This window comes from Hemicordylus capensis, chromosome 6 (assembly GCF_027244095.1).
Source record: "Hemicordylus capensis ecotype Gifberg chromosome 6, rHemCap1.1.pri, whole genome shotgun sequence".
In the NCBI taxonomy this organism is placed as follows: domain Eukaryota; kingdom Metazoa; phylum Chordata; class Lepidosauria; order Squamata; family Cordylidae; genus Hemicordylus; species Hemicordylus capensis.
The window spans coordinates 91,563,428-91,583,640 of NC_069662.1; the positions used below are offsets into that span (position 1 = coordinate 91,563,428).

At 41.1% G+C, this 20,213-nt stretch overlaps 1 protein-coding gene and 1 long non-coding RNA gene across 2 annotated transcripts in view; one reads left to right on the plus strand and one right to left on the minus strand.

Annotated features, from left to right (window-relative positions):
- The window catches only part of BMPER (BMP binding endothelial regulator), a 297,532-nt gene that overhangs the window by 265,183 nt on the left and 12,136 nt on the right, over positions 1–20,213 (minus strand). Inside the window, exon 2 of the mRNA XM_053264967.1 lies at positions 13,952–13,978. The gene's annotated coding sequence lies outside the window, so the exon portion shown is untranslated. The remainder of the gene's footprint in view (positions 1–13,951; positions 13,979–20,213) is intronic.
- Positions 1,677–12,185, plus strand: LOC128331492 (uncharacterized). The gene is made up of 4 exons (XR_008310324.1): positions 1,677–1,738; positions 6,294–6,715; positions 8,477–9,266; positions 9,740–12,185. It is a non-coding gene; the product is annotated as an uncharacterized LOC128331492 (long non-coding RNA).

Genomic DNA, 20,213 nt, shown 5'->3' on the forward strand with positions numbered 1-20,213 from the left:
AAAGTAGATCAGCTATTTCATTTCCCATGATCCATTGCAAATGTGCTAATATAACTGATATTTCCATTCAGTCACATTTACTGCACCCACCTCCTTCCAGTGCTGGACTATTTCCGTACATTACTGTTTAGGTTTATTGGCAGCTTTTACTTAAGTAAATTTAGACAGTAATTGATTTTTTTATTTTTATTTTTTGTGACATCTTATTTTACACAGCCATTCTCTGCCACTGCACTCTGGGAGATGGAGCAAAAACAATCAGCAGAAGAGATCGAATAAAAAAGGAAAGGGACCATTAATTTTCACCAGAAAACTGACCTAACATATTCCCTGTTGGCTTTTGTAGTACTGTATTTCATTTGCTTCAAGAGGCAACCAGGCAAAATTATAGCCTCCAACCATAGGCATTTAGCTGTCTAGGAAACACCAAGTGCATGTTTTAATTGTGGTCTTTGACATTCCTGACAGAAGTAGGGTTATACAAAAAGCAAAGGTTGAGGGTCCTAGTTTGGACCTGATTCTCTCTCACATGACTACTTGGATAGGATATTCTAATGCCCAGTACAAAACTCAAGGAAATTCCAGATTGGTTGAAATCTAGAGAAGTGCAAGATCAGCAGAAGGCTGAGCATAGACATACCACTGTGCTAAAAAATTAACCTTGTCTTGTGCCACGCAGTGTTCTTTGTGGGTGCAGAAGATTATATACAAACTTAAATTAGATTAGCCTTTGCTAGGTGCAAGACATTTAACTGCAAATAAAGTGAATTGGACAAGTGGACAAAAATAAAATTAAAGAATGGACAAATATCAACAGATTAAACTGCACACAATTTTAGACATAAGAACAAAAAAACTCCTGAGGCGTTAGACCTCAGGTCCATCTAACCTAACATCCTGTTTAGAGCAATGGCCAGGTGTATGCTTTTGAGTTTGTCCACAATCCCCAGCAACTGGTACTCAGAAGAACATTATTTTTGAACCTGAAGGTTCTTTTTAGCTATCAGATTCACCAGTTGATGGACCTGTTCTCCTTCATAAATTTGCTTAATCCCATTTTAAAGTGTCAGAATATTTGGGTAGAGTCTGATCTCATAAGATCACGCTGATCAAGTCCCTGCCCTTTGTTCTAACAAAAGCCATCTAAACTTATGGTCATCACCACTTCTTGTGGCAGCAACTTCCATATATTACGAATATATGGAATATTTTCAAATGCGGATATTTATATTCCACTGTTCAACAAAAGTCCCCAAAGCGGTTTACATAGATATAAATAAATTTTAAAAATGGCTCCCTGTCCCTAAAGGGCTCACAATCTAAAAATGAAAGATAAGACAGCCACCAGCCACAGCCATTGGAGGGATGCTGTGCTGGGGATGGATGGATATCATTTGAACATTATGTGAAGAAGTATTTTATTTGTCTGTCCTGACTGCTGCCAGTCAGTTTCATTAGGTGATGTTTAGTATAAGAAAGTGAGGAAAAAGCTCTCTATCTGCTTCATGTATCATTTAATAGATACATTTGTTGTTTTACAACCCCCTTGCTGTTTGTGGCTGTTCCGTTCTTGCCTATAGGTGCTATAATGAAGTGATACAATGATGCATGGAGCAGAACTACTTTTATGTAAATTAGCTTGGAACACAGTAAAGCTGTCAATCACAAGTGGCAGTTAGTGTGTCACCGTTGGGAGTTGGGGCTTACTGAAGAGAGGAGGAGTGGATTTTTTGGTCTGGTAAGAAGCAATCTCAAAAAGAGATGCTTTAGAGTAGAATCAAAGGATTAAAAACAGTCTATGATATAGACTGGGAATAATATAAGACAGTGGGGCTATTCTCATGATCTGCAAAAATCGGCCTAGGAGAGCCTAGCCTGATTTTTGCAGATCGTAAGATGTTGGGAATTCTCTCTGGTAAGAGAAACCCTTTTTCATTATAGCAGAGTGCACAGAGGCAGAACACAGTGGAATTTGGTTAGGCATGCGTGTATGCTGAGAATAAAGTAACTTGGAGCCAGTTCATAGTTTCAAATCAATATAAATGATATTTATTAGAGAGCTCCATTCTAGATAAGAAAGTGAGGAGTTAGGATCTCTAATCTATCTAGCTAGCTGGGTGCAGATGGATCCTGCATCTCTGCACACATGCAGGGAGAGGAGCTTGCATGTTGCAAGGTGGAAGGAACAGGAAGAGAGAGGAGGGAGAGAGGAAGTGCAAAGCAAGCAAGCAAGAAGTTAGTCCCTAAGAGTAGCAATCTACATTCCAAAGGGATAGTTTCAGAGCAGTAGAGAAGGGATGACCAATGTCTTGACCCTCTAGCCCTCTGACTCTCTAGTCTGTCCTCCTATGTCATTGAGACAAGAGACAGCGCAAAGTCCTTCACTTCCAACAGTAAGAACCACTGGGCTTGGCTGCGAGCCCGGTAATTCTATAGCCGGCAACCTGCTCAAGAACTCCTGCCCTAAAACCAGGTTTGCAGAGCGAGCGCTCTGTAAACCTGGTTTTGTAGATCGTGAGTAGCCGCGGCTGGATAAGAAACCCTAAACGTTACAGAGGCTTCATAACAAACAAATGGTGGCAGCGGAGATATAGATGAAGTGAACATGCCTAGGTAACAAAGGTGAAAAACATCTGAAAAATAAACTTAACACAAATCATCAACATACGCCAAAATATAAGTCCATTTGCCATCTCTGAATTTCGTGTACAGGCAGGGATCACCTTCACTTCTTTTGAAGTTTGCTTGTAGCAGTATATCATTTAGTTTTGTGTTCCATGCTCTGGCAGCCTGTTTTAAACCATAAATGCTCTTTTACAGTTTTTATACAAGGATGAAGTAGTTTGCTTTGTAGGCTCTGAATGCAAAGGCCTGTACAGCGTGCAGGAACAACCTGTACCAAAGACAGACAGAGAAAGACCAGCCCAGTCCAAACCTGAAGCATACCAGCCCAATGAAATGAACCTTGCTCAGTCATATTTGCATGAAAACTGCTTGCAACTGTGGCACAGACACCTGGGACACAGGAGCTATGAGTCAATCCAGAACATGAAGGAAAGGGGATTAGCTGATGGCATTGATTTTGTACCATGTGACATTGTGACTAACTGTGTTTGTTGTCTTGAGTCCAAAGCAGTTAACAAGCCATTTCCTAAGCAGAGTGAAAGGAAGACCAGAAGAACCCTGGAGATGATCCACAGTGATATATCTGGTCCACTACCAGCAACCATAAGTAATTTCAAATATTTTCTCGCATTCATAGATGATTTTCACGATACACGATTGTATTTCTACTAAAGGAGAAATCACAGATGCTCGAGAAACTCCAGGACTACGTGGCCATGGCAGGCAACAAATTTGGGCGGAAGCCAAAGATCCTGCGTACAGACAATGGAGGAGAGTATATGTCCAGCGCCACACAGCAGTTCCTGAGAGAACATGGAATCATGCATCAAACCACAGTAGCTTACAATCCATTGCAGAATGGAGTCTCAGAAAGAAAAAATAGAAGCCTCCTGGACATGCTAAGATGCATGCTTGCTGACGCACACTTCCCACAGAAACTCTGGGGAGAAGGCATCATGACTGCTACATACATACAAAACAGAATGCACACAAAGCCTGTATGAACAACATCATACGAACTTTGGCATGGTCATAAGCCGTCCATGACGCATTTGTGTGTCTTTAGAAGCATGGCTTACTCATACATCCCAAAGGAAAAAAGGACTAAGTTAGGGGCTAGGGCCACAAAAGGGATTTTTGTAGGCTACTCAGCACAATCCAAAGGCTACAGAATTCTGGATCCTGACACCAACAAGATAACCATAAGCAGATCGGTGTATTTTGATCAGAATGAAAAAGCTATGTCTTCAGAGGGGGCCTACACCGAAGCAAGCAACCAGACCAAACACCCTGACGACTGGATTATGCTTCTTGATCTCAGCGGAATTGAGGAGGAGGAGACAGCAGATTCAGATCCAACCACGCATGACACAGAGACCCCCAGAGATCCACCAGACACACCTGAGATAATGGGAGAGACTACAGAGGGTGAGGTGAGGTGATCAATGCGCTCAACCAGAGGTGTTCCAGCCCCGAGACTGTCCTACCTCACAAGAATGGTGGAACAACCAGAACCCTCATCATGGGAGGAAATATCCCAGCTACCACAACCAGAAGCGGAAACAAGCTGCAATTGAAGAGCTTGAGGCTCTAAGGAAAAACAAAACCTGGACTCTTACTAAGTTACATCAAGGAAGGAAAGTTATAGGCTACAAATGGCTTTTCAAACTCAAACATGATGCTGATGGTGAAATTCAGCGCTACAAAGCCAGATTAGTAGCAAAAGGATATTCACAGAAATATGGAGAAGATTATGATGAAACATTCGCACCAGTGGTCAAACATACCACAGTAAGGACTCTGTTAAGTATTGCTGCTAGCAAAGGAATGCATGTTGAGCACCTAGACGTGAAAACTGCATTCTTGCATGGCGAACTAGAAGAGGACATTTACATACAACAACCACCAGGTTTCTTAGAGAAAGGCAAAGAGGTCCTTGTATACAAACTGCAAAAGAGCATTTATGGTTTAAAACAGGCTGCCAGAGCACGGAACACAAAACTAAATGATATGCTGCTTCAAGCAAACTTCAAAAGAAGTGAAGCTGATCCCTGCCTGTACACGAAATTCAGAGATGGCAAATGGACTTATATTTTGGTGTATGTTGATGATTTGTGTTAAGTTTATTTTTCAGATGTTTTTCACCTTTGTTACCTAGGCATGTTCACTTCATCTATATCTCCACTGCCACCATTTGTTTGTTATGAAGCCTCTGTAACATTTAGGGTTTCTTATCCTGGTTACATGACTCTGCAGACATGGTGGAGATTGTTGATAGCAGTAGCGGAGCCTGACCGTTGGACGCCTGTGTGCAGCAGCGGTGGCCCTGCTGACCCCGCCCCTGTGTCTGACATCAGACACAGGGGCTAGCCACACCCCCGTGTCTGACATCAGACGTGGGGTGTAGTCTGGCTCCCAAACGAAGCCTTGAGTCTTCGTTTGGGAGTTGGAGTTTAACTACGAACGGGGCCGCGCAGCCCCTTCAGGACCTAAACTAAGGCTGGTGCTGCTTTCTCAGAGCAGCCAGGAGCAGTTCTTCCCTGCAGGGAAAAGCCGCTCCTGGCTGCAATGCAAATGCAGCTCCAGCCTTTTAACTCCTGAAGGGGCCGTGCGGCCCTAGCAGGGAAGAGCCAATCCTGTCTGTGCTGGGAATGCAGCACCAGCCTTAGTTTAGCTCCCGAAGGGGCCATGCGGCCCCCACTCAGGAGCTAAACTTGCACTCCCGCGTCTGACGTCAGATGCAGAGGGGGCGTGTCGGGGCTGCGAGGTGCGGCCCTTGATTGGGCGCAGCCCGGGTTCTTTGAACCTGTTGGCCCAATGGTGGCTCTGCCCCTGGTTGACAGGAATTACTTTGTCAGAGATGTTTCAAACCAAAACAAGAATAAAATTTAATTAAAGATTTTTCCTGAGGTTTGTATACACTACTGTTAAGTAGGGCTTGCTTGGTTACAATATTGATGTTGTTCCTTTTTGCAGAGCTTGGTTTCGTTTCACTTAGTACTTAAAACTTTAACCCAGTTCCTTCCTAGAACTGTACTTTTTACCCAGTCCTTATCACAGACTCTCATTCACCCAGTCTTTGTCACAGACTGGACCGGGTCTCACGATCAGTGAGACCCAGTTTCTTTGAGTGCCCAGGGAGGGAGCCCTGGGTGGCCGGATCGGCCGCCCATACGATTGCCGGTTCCATGACGGAGCTGGCGGGGGTTTAGGAATTTGCCTAACCAAATTCTGCTATGTTGTGCCTCTGTGCACTCTGCTATAATGAAAAAGGGTTTCTCCTACCAGAGATAGCCACTGCTAGCAACAATCTCCACCATGTCTGCAGCATCATGTTACCAGGATAAGAAACCCTAAATGTTACAGACGCTTCATAACAAACAAATGGTGGCAGCGGAGATATAGATGAAGTGAACATGCCTAGGTAACAAAGGTGAAAAATAAACTTATCTGAAAAATAAACATCTGAAAAATAAACTTCACACACACAGCAGAATCAGATTCAAACACCACATGAATAATAATTTCAGATTATTTATGAATAGGTTAAATAATACCTGTCCCAACCAGATCTATTGGGTCCCCAGTGTCCCAACCAGATATTTTGGGTACCCAGTCCTTTGCAAGAGCTGTCCATTTACTCCTGTTTTCTGCTTACTGTTCTTTAGCCAGTTACTGACCCATCCTTAGATCCCATAAGCTTACTCGAGAAGCTTTGGAGAAGGACTGTTCAAAAGATTTCTGGATGTTCAAAAGAACTCCACAAGTGGAAAAGAAATCTATGAAATCTTAAGGCTTGCACATACACTGACAGAATGGAGAATCAAAATTCCAACATGACAGGTGTCAGGACTCAACTGTACCTAGAACTGGACCCCAAGGAGACCTTCTTAGAAAGGAAGTACAGGACCCTGCGGTGACATCTAACATAGATGGGGACCCCACAGAGGCAGCAGCACCTGAAGGTCAACTGGAGCTATCCCCTCCCAACAGCATCCCACTTGAAGAAGCTGAGATATCAGAGGATCCACTGTCCCAGTTCCAGATTCTCCGTACTGTTGTCTCTTAGGATTCCAAGAGAACAGCAACAGTAAGTTAGGTCCAAAGTCCAGAACCAACAACAAAACACCAACTAGCAGCCTGGACCCCTGCTCCTTTCCTTCATCGTACTCATGAGGAATAGAAAGACTCATGCCCTGGAGAGAGGCTTAGCTAAAGGTTAAGAGAGGGGTGGAGCATCCCTATATTATAAGTCCTCCTCAGTGTCTGTCTGCCAACCTTTCCTCTTGCTATGTAAATATCCTGTTCTAGGCTGAGTCAGGGTATCTGTTGAGGCAGGAACCCAGGACTGACACAGACAGCTCTGAGGGCAGAAGTGTCACAGCTATCTGAGCAGGAATGCAAGAGTTGGGCATAACAACATAGAAGGAATGCTGCACCAGCACTTTCATGGAGCAGAATACCTTTTTTAAATAGCTGCTGCCCAGGCAGAGTGAATAGGCCCTGCCCTTTCCCTAGGGAAGGCTGTGTTTCTTAAAGGGGCCTTGCCCAATTTCTTAAGCACTGACTCCAGCAGCACTGTGGGATTTCTACTAGAAGTCAGTCCTCAGGGAGCTTCTCCAGGTCCAAGGACTAAGGCTGGGCTGTGTCCTCAAGTCATAATGGAGGTATGGGATTGAGCTCCCTTGCTTCTCATGGCATTGGTGGGGGGGGGGGAGTCCCAGTGGCATGGGGTTACTTGGGATGTGGGTATTCCCACCTTTCTCATCCCTTGAAATGTCCACCTCATCCCCCAATTGGGGGTTGTGGATCCAGAGTCATGCCTGTAAACTACTTTAAGGATTTTGTTGTTGAAAACTGGAGTATAAATATTATAAAAAGTAATAACTACTACTACTATGATGACGACAAATATTTATATACCACTCTTCAACCAAATTTCTCAAAGCAGTTTACATAGAAAAAATACATAAATAAGATGGTCAGCATCTTATTTGATATCCTAGAGAGCTCTTCACAAAGCCAGATTCACACTCTAGCCCCAGCTGTGAGCTCTTGACTCCACTTTAGACTCCAGTTCCAGTTCCAAGCTTTAAACTGAGTGCTACATGCTGAGTGTTTCCTGTGACCCTCTCCATTCACCTGGGTTGGTGGATATGGAGGGCAGCAGGCTGAAGTGTAAAATGGTATTACATGGTGCTGTGACTAGCCACACTGTAGTATCACCACCTATCAACTTCATTATACTGGCACAGTCGTGCCAGTATAGTTAAGAAGAGGAGTATTTTCAACATTCCGATATTATAAGCCCTGAACATTCTATTGCTTATAAAATCAAAAGTATCCACCCTATCCCTCTGAAATTGTGCACCCATAACTAGGGGACAAGAGACATCACTCCTCCAAATTTTGTGCAAAACCATTACAATATGGTTGAGATATAGCAGTTTAGGTTTTTAACTCCTAAGAAGAGGATTCAAAGTCTTGGCCATATTTTTTCACCACAGATAATGTATTTTTTAAAATGTTTGATGTCTTTTTAGCACCCCCCCCCCAAATTCAGGTCAATACAGCACTGGTGCCTTTTGCTGGTTTAAAAAACATAATCTAGTGATTTTTTGAGTAATTACTGTTTGAAATCCCCATAATAATGGTGGTGGGGAGGACTAAGGGAAAGTTAACTAAGAGCATAACAGTCTGCCCACTGAGAATTCTGAAGCCAAAGGGGCAAGTCCTGGCAATTTCTAGTGAGTAACTTCCTGATGCTAAACATAGGTTCCTGATAAGCATAGTCTATGAGCACTCTGGTATTTGTATAGCCAAACAACAATTCCTCCCCCTTCCTTTTCAGAGGAGGAAAGCTTCTGATGAAAGGCATGCCTTGGCGAAGGTACTCAATTGGTGTGAATCTGAAATATTTTTAACAGAATTTTCTATCAGCAGTAGTCTATACCACAGAAATGGGAAAAATCTGATCACTGCAGTCCAGGCATGTTGAAAGATGGCAAACTATGTAATAGATTTCAAATGAGTGCAAGCTAATGTTGTGAGTGTGCACACAAAGACTGCATGAGTTTATGGCATCACTGATTTGGGCATCCAAGCAAGGAATGCATCTCAGAATTAATAAAAGAACAATTGGCAAGAAACCTACAAGTTAAAACATGAAGTAAAATGCACTGAATGTGTTAAAGCCAAAGCAACAAGGGGCACATATTTATCAACTACAGAAAGGCAATCCAACAAGGTTTTGGATTTGATTCGTAGTTATATTTGTGGGCCTTTTCCAGTAAAGACACCAGGAAATAATCTTTATTTTTTGACTTCCATAGATATTTTTCTCACTACACTTACACTTAACGACTCAAAGAGAAAAATGAGGTGTTGTCAAAACCTAAAAAAATATGTGGCTAGAGTAAGCAACAAGTCTAGAAGAAAACCTAAGGCTTTGTGTACTGAGGAATATACTGGGAAGGATATTGAGCAATACTTAAAAGAACAAGGCATTAAACATTAGAGAACAATAGCTTATACTCCAGAGCAAGATGGAGTGGAGAAAGAACAGAACTTTGATTGAAAAGTACAGGAGGACCTTGTTACTCATGGATCCAGCATCCGTGGTTTCGCACATCTGCAGACAGGTAATTGGCACTAAAACTTGGGTATACATGAGGAAAAAGTGGGGGGGGGAGTAGAAGGTTAAATCAGTGTATCCATGGGTCAAGGGTGGCTGATGGACCTTGGAGGTCATTTCCAGCCGACATTTTATTTTATTTTATTTTATTTTATTTTATATTTTGAGCGCTGGAGACATTTTGTTTCTCACTTTCAAAGAAAAAATGCTTTAAAATTGTTATTTTCTGCCAAAAAATTGTGGAGATTGGGGGGGGGCATTGCTGGAACATTGGGGGCCCACAAAGCACAGTAGGGCACTTTATTTGGCTTTTTAAAAATGTTTTGGCCCATTTTTTGCCATTTCCCTGTCCTTTGGAACCTAATTCCCAGATTTCCATTACCCCAATGCCTTGGTATTCATGGTTTCAGTATCCGTGGTACTAGCTGAGAACGTAATCCCCACAAATACCAAGGTACTCATGTATACTTCTTGACTCAGGTCTGGAAAACCAATACTGGAGAGAAGTTGTCATGACTGCAACTTATTTGAAGAATAGATTTCCAACTAAAATTAAGGAGTAACACCTTTTGAACTGTGGAATGGGACAAAGCTTAACTTAAAGCATATTAGAGTATTTGGATGCAAAGCATATGCATATATTCCTAAAGAACTAAGATGAAAATCAGATTGGAGAAGTGAAGAAGGAATATTAATAGGTTATGCAATAAACAACAAAAACTACATAATACTTGATCCTATCACAGAGACTGTTAAGCTACGCAGTGTTGCATATTTTGATCAAAAGCAAAAGTCAAATGCCAGTGTGATGTCTGACTGTGACCTGGATTTTCCAATGTGAAAAGGCTGAACAGCAACAAAATGTACAAGTAATGATAGACTATGATATAATAGAGAGACTCAGAGAAGGGGAGATGGAGACAGAACCAGAGAGTTCCACTCAAGAAGAGGAGATTGATGGAACAAGAAGTGAGACACTCAAGCAGAGTTAATAAAAGGATTCCACTGAAAAGATTGTCATTGGCAGCCAGAAAGGAGAAAATGCCTGAACCTACAGATTGGCACAAAATTGAAGGCATGCCACATTCAGAGACAGATAAATTGCTGCAATTGGGAAAGGCAAAGTTTGCATCACATCATAAAACAAAACATGAGACTTGGAATTCAAGAACGAGACAATGAGAAGGGGAATGCTGGTATTTTTCCATAGACATTTTCTCACTTATTTGTATGGGGCATGCTTGAATTTGAATTTATCTATGTGCTGGCTTGCGGGTGGAGTCACAGTGGTTTTTTGTCTGCTTCTTACTTGCTGTCCTGAATTCAAACTGAGAAGTTCTCTCTCTCTCTCTAAAGGAGACTGTTAGTCTGTTTATTGTTTTCTTAGCCTATGTTTTAGTTAGAAATAAATATCAAACTCTTGCTTCTCAGTTAAAGTTGCTCACTGTACAATTACTTATAGAGGATAAGTAATTTATCTGCAACAAGCTACCCTATTTATCCTATGGAGAGGGGTAGAAACCCCTTTATTTGACCAAAGAACTTTAGAAGATATATACGGTAATCACAAAAAAGAATATACTATTAATAACCAAGATCTCACTTTATCATGTTTTTATCCTTGAATATTATTAGGTATAATTGTACACTCACCAACTATATTATGAGCAACTATATGCCTAGCACAATTGTTGCTAATAAAGGAACACGTTTCCCTGGAGCTTTTCCAGATGGCAAGCTTTACTGTGGGAGAAAATAGCTTAAGTTAATGCGAGTTAGGATGAGAGCATATGCCGCATCTTTATGCGCATTCAGGTGTACATGAGTATAAATCAGAGGAAATCAGGGCCTTTCTCAATGCTGCCACCGCCACCCTCACCCCCACTGCCTTCTGCTTCTCTCTTCCTCTTCTACCTCCTCCGCATCTTGCCTGTTGCCTGGCACCCGCCCAACCTCTCACAAGTGGCAGAGAAGTTCAGGAGGAATCCCGTGCAGCCTCTCATCTTGCCAACCTGCTGGTGAGACAGACAGTGGGGCAGCGCAGCTTCTCTCTCATGACACCAGATGGAACCTTTGCGATAAAGAAAGTCCTCTCATTGGATCTATGTGATAGCCATGTGGGTTAAATTGGCCTTTTCTATTTGTTTGTAATGCAACCTTCTCCTTAGAACATGATGAGCCATGATACTTGGCATGCTCATTCAGAGCTTAATTTTATGTATCAAGTTTGCATATGGCCCCAACACAGCAGCCCTTTTAAAACCAGCAGTGTAAACATTTAGATATCTTCATTGAAATTCATTATTAATCTAAACAGAGCAATAATATGTTCATGTGTTTATTACATTTTTATCATGCCCTTCCTCCAAGAGCTCAGGGCAACCTAGATGACCGTCTTGCTTAACCTAACATTTAGAATATTCCAGTTGTTTGTTAAAAATATTGTCAAGGCCCATACTTATGCAAAACCAAGCAAATTTACTATAGCAATACTGTGCCTAAAATTCCAGCCATACAACAAAGTATGGCTGAAATACTGTCCCTATTGAAATAAGAGCATTTCCTTCTCTGTTTACCTTTAGGATGACCCTCAAGACGCAACTGTTTTCTGAGGCTTTTAACTGAAATTAATTTTAAACTATTTAATGTGTCTTTATCTCCTGAGATGGTTTTTATTTGTCTTGAATTCTAACTGTTTTTATTCTGTTTTTACATTTGTTATGTTTTAGCTTTGTAAACTGCCTAAAGATAGATATATCAGGTAGTGTAGAAACTAACTTAATTAATTGATTGATTGATTGATTGATTGTCAGTGAAGAAATTAAAGTGCCAGAGAACTGTACCATATATTTCTTCATTTTGTCATTTTGAGACAATTTATGTGAAATCTTGATCAATTCAGGCACATTGTTATTAAACTATTATTAAAAACACAGAACAATACTCCATAAACTCTTATTAATACCATGTCTAATACAGATGTAATGTGTGGATAGTTCTCATAATTAAACACTTGAGTTGCCTTAATATTTTTCCTTAAACACAAAACAGGCAATTGTTCCATATAAGAGATGGTTTCCTCTCTCTATTTAATTGCTGAAATCAGAATCTTTTGACAGAAAACACACTCACCCATTTGCAAAAGTAATTCTGGCATCTGAAACCTGAACAAGTTGTTTTAACTGAAAGAAAATAAAAATCACATCCATACAGAAACAATGGGTACTTGCACTTTTCACATCCCACATATATCTCAGACAAATAGGAAATGCTGACAGGATTAAGTATGGAAGTGATAGCGGATGCCATTAAACTGACCACAGACAAAACAAACACAACTCTATAGGGACATTTGTGTTTTGTTTTGTGACTTAGCTGCCGTAAACAAAATATCTTCTTGCAGTCATAAAAGGTGTTTTATGGAAGCTAAATGTTGAGTGTTGCCCTTGAACAGCTGGTAGGGCAGATAAGGGGTAAGAATTAACAAAGTCACATGCCAAACAACATGAGTAAGGTGCAATTCTTTGTCTGTAAAATTCCTGGAGAGACTGAAAGTCTGCATTTTCCCATACATTAGATTAGCTGATGAAGGCCACAGGTAACAAGGACATTAGAATTGGGAATGCTATTCATTTCAATGCTAATTTACAGCACAACTTCATATTTATTAAAAGCTCAAAAACTAACGTTCATAACCCCAAAATGTACCTAACTCATATTTCGTAGCTTTGCCTGGATTTGGAAACTTTGAATGCAGGATATGTGTGACTTTATTGTTCATTCCTTTTAAAATATAGAAGACCATCTATGCACGTGACACTTTCCAGAGAATGAGAGGACAAGGCATTGCCCCAAAGGGTTTACGTTCTAGAAACAGACAGAAGGGAGATTACCGGGGAAGGGGAGAAAAATCAAGGCAGATTATGTGATTATTTCACATATAGCCTAGATTTAGGCTTATTTACATTAACACTCACTCAAGCTTAGTTACAGTAGGGACTGGGTATTTTTGTGTGCCAAAACCCTCATGGACTCAAGAGCAATCTTTTTTTAAGGAATCCCACTAAATAGCATTTAATAGGTGTTTTTTTAAGTTACAGAGTTCAATATTTTGACACAAAAATACCTTTTCATAAAATCACCCTTTGAAATTTTATACTAACAAACATCATCTAGCTCACCTATGTTATTCCATGAGGAATTGCAACAAATAGCAATAACAGCCAAACAAAATCTGGAAAATCATTTCACGCCACCCTATATTTCACTGATTAAAACAGGGACACCCTTGTCTACTTGTGCCACAGTCCTGTTTTCACACAAGGATTCCTGCTTGCACATCCCCATTGTACGTTGTTGAAAGCTCTTCACTGCCTGCTTAGCTTTGTATTCATTTACTCTGCAGTAGCCTACCCCTCACTGGCAGCTGAAGCAGGATGTGTTAGTGTTAGTAAACTGACCATGACCATTTCCCTTTTTTTAAAAAAAGGCAAAAATGTGTAATAAGGTTTTTCACCTTGAAGAACTAAGTTTCACTCAGTTCAGTGGGGCTTTCTTCTAAAGAAGCATGCACCCTTAATCTCATAATGGATTTGATTGTGCTTACTGTACAATAGCAGTAACTCAAACACTATGCAGCATTTAACTCCTGTTACTGGATAAGCAGTTATGGACACTTGTGAACATACTCACATTTTTAAAAGGACAGCCTCGATCTCCCTAAAAGGCAAAATAAGGATAGCGGTTTGTCAGGACAGGTACAAAGAAACAGAAACTATCTTTGGTAAATGGAGACATAGGAATCTTTTTTCCAATTCATGCTACAAGAGCTAGGACTTGCATTGCTTCCCTTTTAACAATGGCTGACACATCCATCGCAGCAGCATTCTATAACACTGTGTTGCGGGGCGGCTGTGCTCTTTGAAGGCGGCACTGGGGCTGTGCAAAAGACCCATCTTAGCAAGCTTGCACAAAGAGCACTTGCACAAATGGCCCCTTTGTCCCAAACAGGAAAACCTACAGAAGCGCTGCTTCTGCAACCACCCATTTTGTGCAGCCCAAATGCTGTCTTTGAAAGGTGCAGCAGCCCCACAGCACAGCATTATGGAGATGTGACACTTCAGGCAACTTGATTTAAAGAACATTCTTTAAAATGATTTGTTGAAAGTTTTGTTTTATTTTATGGAGCACAATAGAGTATAAATCTTTTTTATGTTACCAAATTACACTACCTCAGTGGAAATCTATTTGTCATCAAGGCATAAGGTGCTCAATTGGTGTGAATCTGAAAGATTTTTAACAGAATTTTCTATCAGTGGTAGTCTACGCCACCAAAATGGGAAGAATCTGATCACTTCAGTCCAGATAGATTTTAGAAATGCCAGCACAATGGAGCCAATATTTATTCATGTTTAGTGCGCAGATATTATGCTGTAGCCGGAAGGAACTACAAATATCATCAAAATCCTACAGTATTGACAATTAATTCCCTTGTAATTTTCTTAGATTATCCAAGGGATTTTCTACAAATGCCACACTATGGATTAGTGGTTAACTTATAGAGATCCTTCTTAGCGAGGTATTAGAAAATAAAGCTAATTTACCATCTATTTTGACTTGGCTTAACATACAGTACTATGGAAGTTAACTTAAGTACTTTAAGAAACTGCCAGAAGGAAAGAGGGTAATTTTTATCCTGAATGGAATCAGTTTTTTTAATTGCAATAGATTGGAGCCAAAGTGACCAATCTGGTTATATGTTTTGTCCTTTTTGCAATTTACTAAAAGTAAAAACATTCTTCTTTTAGAATTCCTGTAAGGAGAAACACAAACAAGCTCCTAACTCTTATAACCTCCCTCAGAGTTATAAATCCACAGGAGGACTGCACAACATAGGATGACCTCTAGTATTACTAATCCTATATAACCACACTATTATTCACATATATCTTTTTATTATGTCTTTCACACCACTCAGGGTTAAGCAAAGTGGTTGTATTGAACTCATTAATATTTGTTCTCTGTGTATGACTAATTTTTTCATCTACTGAGGCCACATATAATTTCCATCTTTCTCACACCTTTCCTTTGTAACCTTTATAGTGCTTCGTTACTTCAGGTTTTTCTCAGGTACAACAGTTTTACCTGAATGAAATAACGTGTGAAGCCTCCTTTTATCAATAACCAAAATGAGGTAAAACAAAAATAAGCAGCACGCACAAAGATCCTCAGGTACAGACAGCAGCATAAGAAAAGTTGTTGTTTACAGAAACTACCTACAGATGGCAGTGCTGGGGACCATCAGCCACACAACAGAATAGACTGTGGGAGTCATTTTTAAAACCAGTCCCAGCTACGGTTATATATTTGGCTCAATGTATTCTAAATGTGTTAATGGGTTCTTCCTAGATGAGCAAAATTGTTGTCGTGATTTATTTTCCAGACTCTGTTTCTTTGAATACTGGATACATTTATTTTTATCATGCATGCAAACTTGGACAAGAAATCAAATAAAGACTGCATCACAGAGATTATATCTCTGCCATTGGTTTCCAGATACAAAGTTAGAACAGTTGTAAAGTGATTCTTCCCCCACTCCCCCAGTTGTGTGGCTGGCTGTGACTTGCATATTTCAAAGTAAATATTCTCTTTTCTTTCCTGATACTAACTCTAAAAAGCACCAAGGACAACATTCGCTTATGGCCCTTCTAGATGGCTCCTACTGTGAGGACTGGAAATATCACTTCTATGACCCGAAGGATACGTCAGCCCATCCTGGCCCTTGCCACATGGGTGACGGTGACTGGCACAGGCAGCGATGTTCACATGGCTGGCTTTCCAAATGGAGTACTGAATGCCTAAGGAAACTGCACAGGGTGCCAGTTTTGAAGCCTTCTGCTTCTGCATTATAGAGCCCAACTAGGAGTGTGGAAGGCTGCCACTGGGACATAAGAACTGGTTTGCTAGGTCAGGCCAAGGTCCATCAGTCCAGCCCAGCATTTTGATTCCAGGAGCGGCCAGAGAGATGCTGTCAGATGCTCTCCAGCAGGACATGGGGCATTCTTCTGTTGTCTGCCCTCAGTATACAGCATTCAGAGGCACACTACCTCTGCACAGGAAACTTCCATTTAGCAGCTGGAGCAAATACTTAATATTCAGTATTAGATTCTGTACTGTACTGTGCTGTATATTTGGAAAAGAGAAATTTCGATCACTTAATCCAAGTGTGTGTGTGTGTGTGTGTGTGTTGTGGGTGTGTGTATCCCATATTTCAAAAGTACCTTTTCCCAAAGTGGCAAACAATAAAGCCATCCATAAAAATACCAGTCCAACAAACTATAAAACTGTAATAAAGCAGAAACAGACTAAAACATCATAGCATAGCATTCATAGTTAAAACCAGCTATTAACAGCCTTGTGAAATGAAAATGTTATTAGAGCTTGTTTAAAGGCAGCAAAAGTAGGGACTTGGTGAATCTCCCCAGGGAGAAAATTCCACAACAGCAGCAGCAGCAACACTTACCCCAAAAGGCCCTGTACCCATCTAGGTTTGCCACCCATTTTTTCTTTCAAAGAACAGTTCTTTATTTAGCATTAACATGTACCTGTTCTTTTCCACATTATGAAAGAACACAGTTTGTTCTATATTTTCAGCACTCTTGAGGTAGGCCAGTCACTGACTGCCGTGAATAAAGAGGGTGGGTTCATGTTGCAGGCCTCTAGAAAGCAGTCTTCTTCAGCCCTGCGGCCTGAATAGCAGATTGCACTCTGGTACTACACTTCCTATAATGAAGCTTGTTTTTGGAGCCAAAAGTTCACCTCTGCCCCTGAAGGTGATGGGAAGAGGCTGAGCCTCGTGGAGCAGGGAGCAGCCAGGCCAGTGAAGGTGTGGCTGTGGCCCCTTCTGCAAAAGTCTCTCTCTAGAGTTGAACAGCCTGTCTATCATCTGTCTTCCACGTAACCTCCAGCAAAAAAGCGAATGCAAAAATATTCTGAAGAATGGGAAAAGGAAATCTATTAGTTGTCTAAAATGCATGATAATGCTTTGAAAGCTCATTGCAATATATGCAACACAGACATTTTAGTTTTGCATGGTGGGGTGTGTGAGGTGAAACAGCATGCAGCTGGAGAAGGTCGTTTCTAACATTCTAATGAGTGGCCAAAATCAAGCCAGATCCAAGTTCCTAATTAATGAAGGTTCATCAGAAGCCACTAAGGTATCTCTTTTTATCATCTCTTGTTGTACCAGTTAAATGAAAGAATGAAAGTAGTTTGAGGGGCTTTCTCTGGTGACAAAGCTACTCTCACTTTATATGAAAAATGTGAAGAACACTAGTATTTCTTCTGTGCTAATAATATGTGTATATTGCTGAGCCTGGGTGGTTGCAACAAGCTTCCTTGTTTTATTTATTCATTAAAACTTGTACCCCACCTTTCTAGCAAGCTATTCAAGGCAGCTGACAATACCAAAATTGTACAAATACATAGTAACCAAAAATACTACAAAGAGTAACCAAAAATACTCATGGAGAGGAAGAGATGCACTCGAAGGGCAAAATACAACTTTAATTTAACCTGCTATCTGTTTTTAATGGGTTGAGATTGTATTGTTATCAGCTATGTTGTTTTGTTATAATGCTGCTTTTCAAAATTGCTATTATTATGGGATTGCATTCAGACAATTTACTCATAAGAAGCACCATTGAAATCACTGAGAGCTATCTTTAGTACTTTAAAGCCCATAGATTTTAATGGAACTTCGTTATGGCCAACTTAGTCTGAATGCTACCCATGAATTCTAGAATAAATTGCTTAGAAAAGCAGTATATAAATATATTGGATAAATTTAATACATTAATACATTACACTACTAATAAATTATTGTTCATGTTCCGACAGCCACACATAATGCCATTTTATTAAGGTTTTACAGTGAGGCTGTTCTCATGTGGAAGGCTATAGGCCACCTCCAGCCTCAAAGGCAGGATGCGTCTGAGACCGGTTGCAGGGGAGTAACAGCAGGAGAGAGGGCATGCCCTCAATTCCTGCCTGTAGGCTTCCAGCGGTATCTGGTGGGCCACTGTGTGAAACAGGATGCTGGACTAGATGGGCCTTGGGCCTGATCCGGCAGGGCTGTTCTTATGTGCAGCCTAATCCAAGCTAGGGATGCCCAAGTTGGGTTAAGCTGTGTGTGAGAACCGCCAAGATTGGGCCTGATCCCAGTGGGGCAGTGCCACCTAGCCTGGCTTTTTAACCCAGCTGTTAGCCCCAGCTACCTGCTCATGTGCAAGCATAGGCTGCTTCCAGCCTGGCTGCACACAGAGACAGGAGCCTAGAGTGCCCATCTCTCGGGGGAATCCCCCAGTGCATTATGGGATTTCTGGATGCATCCTGACCTCCAAAACTGCACACTGCACCACACAGTGCTGCTTGTCTAGGAGTCCAGTCTCCGATCTCCCAGGAGCACAAAATCACTCATCTGGGGTAAAGTGAGTTTAAGCAGCCTTCCCATATGCCCGCTGTCCTACCCACCCACCCAGTCATGTGAACGACCTCACTGTGTTCTTTATTTTGGAGTTCTTCAGGTGGCAAACTTACCATACCCTGCTGAGTTTGTTTAAGTGGCAGGCCAGAGTGACAGGACATCCAGATTCCTGTGGAGGTCCAAAGTTTAATGAAAGGATCCAAATACTCTCAATACAGTTTGACCAAGGCTTAGATGAGAAGGGACACTAATGAATGTAACCATTTAGAAATGCAGGGAATTCTGAATATCATGTGAAAAACTTTGGCTAGAGTGAGAGAAAATATTTGAGTTATCTGCATTTTGCTATGATCACTTTGATGAAACTTTCACCCCCTAATGAATGCATCATAAACATTTTGGATTTTTAAATTAAATGTCTAACATCCATAGGAATTGTTGTTTCTTGTTGCCTTTGGGGTGGTGGCCTCCTCCTGTGCAATTTTTAAAATTGTTGTAATACTTTGATTTTTATGAAGCTTGAGCTGAATTGAGACTATTGTATACCAGTTTCAAACCTGAAGTCTGATATGCATAGAACACTTCTGTCTGTGGGAAAGAGACAGAAATGACCTACCTCTGTTGTGAAAGGGCAAACTGTGCTCGACACATTCAGCACGGTTCTTCTGGCTGCTCTTAGCTCAGGACTGGCCATAGACATTCTGGCACTCGGTGGTGGAAAATAATTTTGGCTCTTCCCCACCAGACTTCCAGCACCACCACCCAGAATCTGGGGAGCAGGATGATTTGGCAGCCCTTGATGTTGTTGGCTTTAAGGTCTGTCAGCTTGATTGCCTGCCACCTAGGCCAACCCTGTCTCCGTATTTCATGTGCAAAGGGAGAAAGCAGTACAAGTTAATACCTTGCACCATGAATTTACATTGGAAAACCCTAGGAGCCTGCATCATGTCATGATCTCAACTACAAGACACCTCTCCAAGCCAAGAGCCAACATATCTTTGAACATGCTATACCAGAAGCAAGAGAGCATTCTCTTTCTGGCCTTAACAAAGGTGAATAGTGCCAAGGCAGATATGCAGGGGGCTTCTTTAAAGAGAGATTGGATAACCCACGTGAGCCTAGCAAGACCCCACTGGTCTCCCACCAGACTGCATGGCTGAAGATGAAAGTAATGGGCCAAGCATGAGATCTCAGTATGAATCAGAGCATTGACAAGACTAGCCAAAACATTTTTTTAAAAGTCATCTTGTGGTAGCATTGCTTTGTCGATGTGGTTGCATGAATAAATCCTTAGGCATACAAAATTAGCAGGCCTTTTGAAGGTTTGACTTAGTGGAACCAATAAAAGTATTTAATAGAACTGAAGTCACCTAGTTCCTACCTAATCATTTCTTCCAGGAGCTCTTAATTTAAAATCCCTTATTTGGTTTGTAGCAGAAAGTTACAGTGGAAACCCCTTTATCCAGCCCT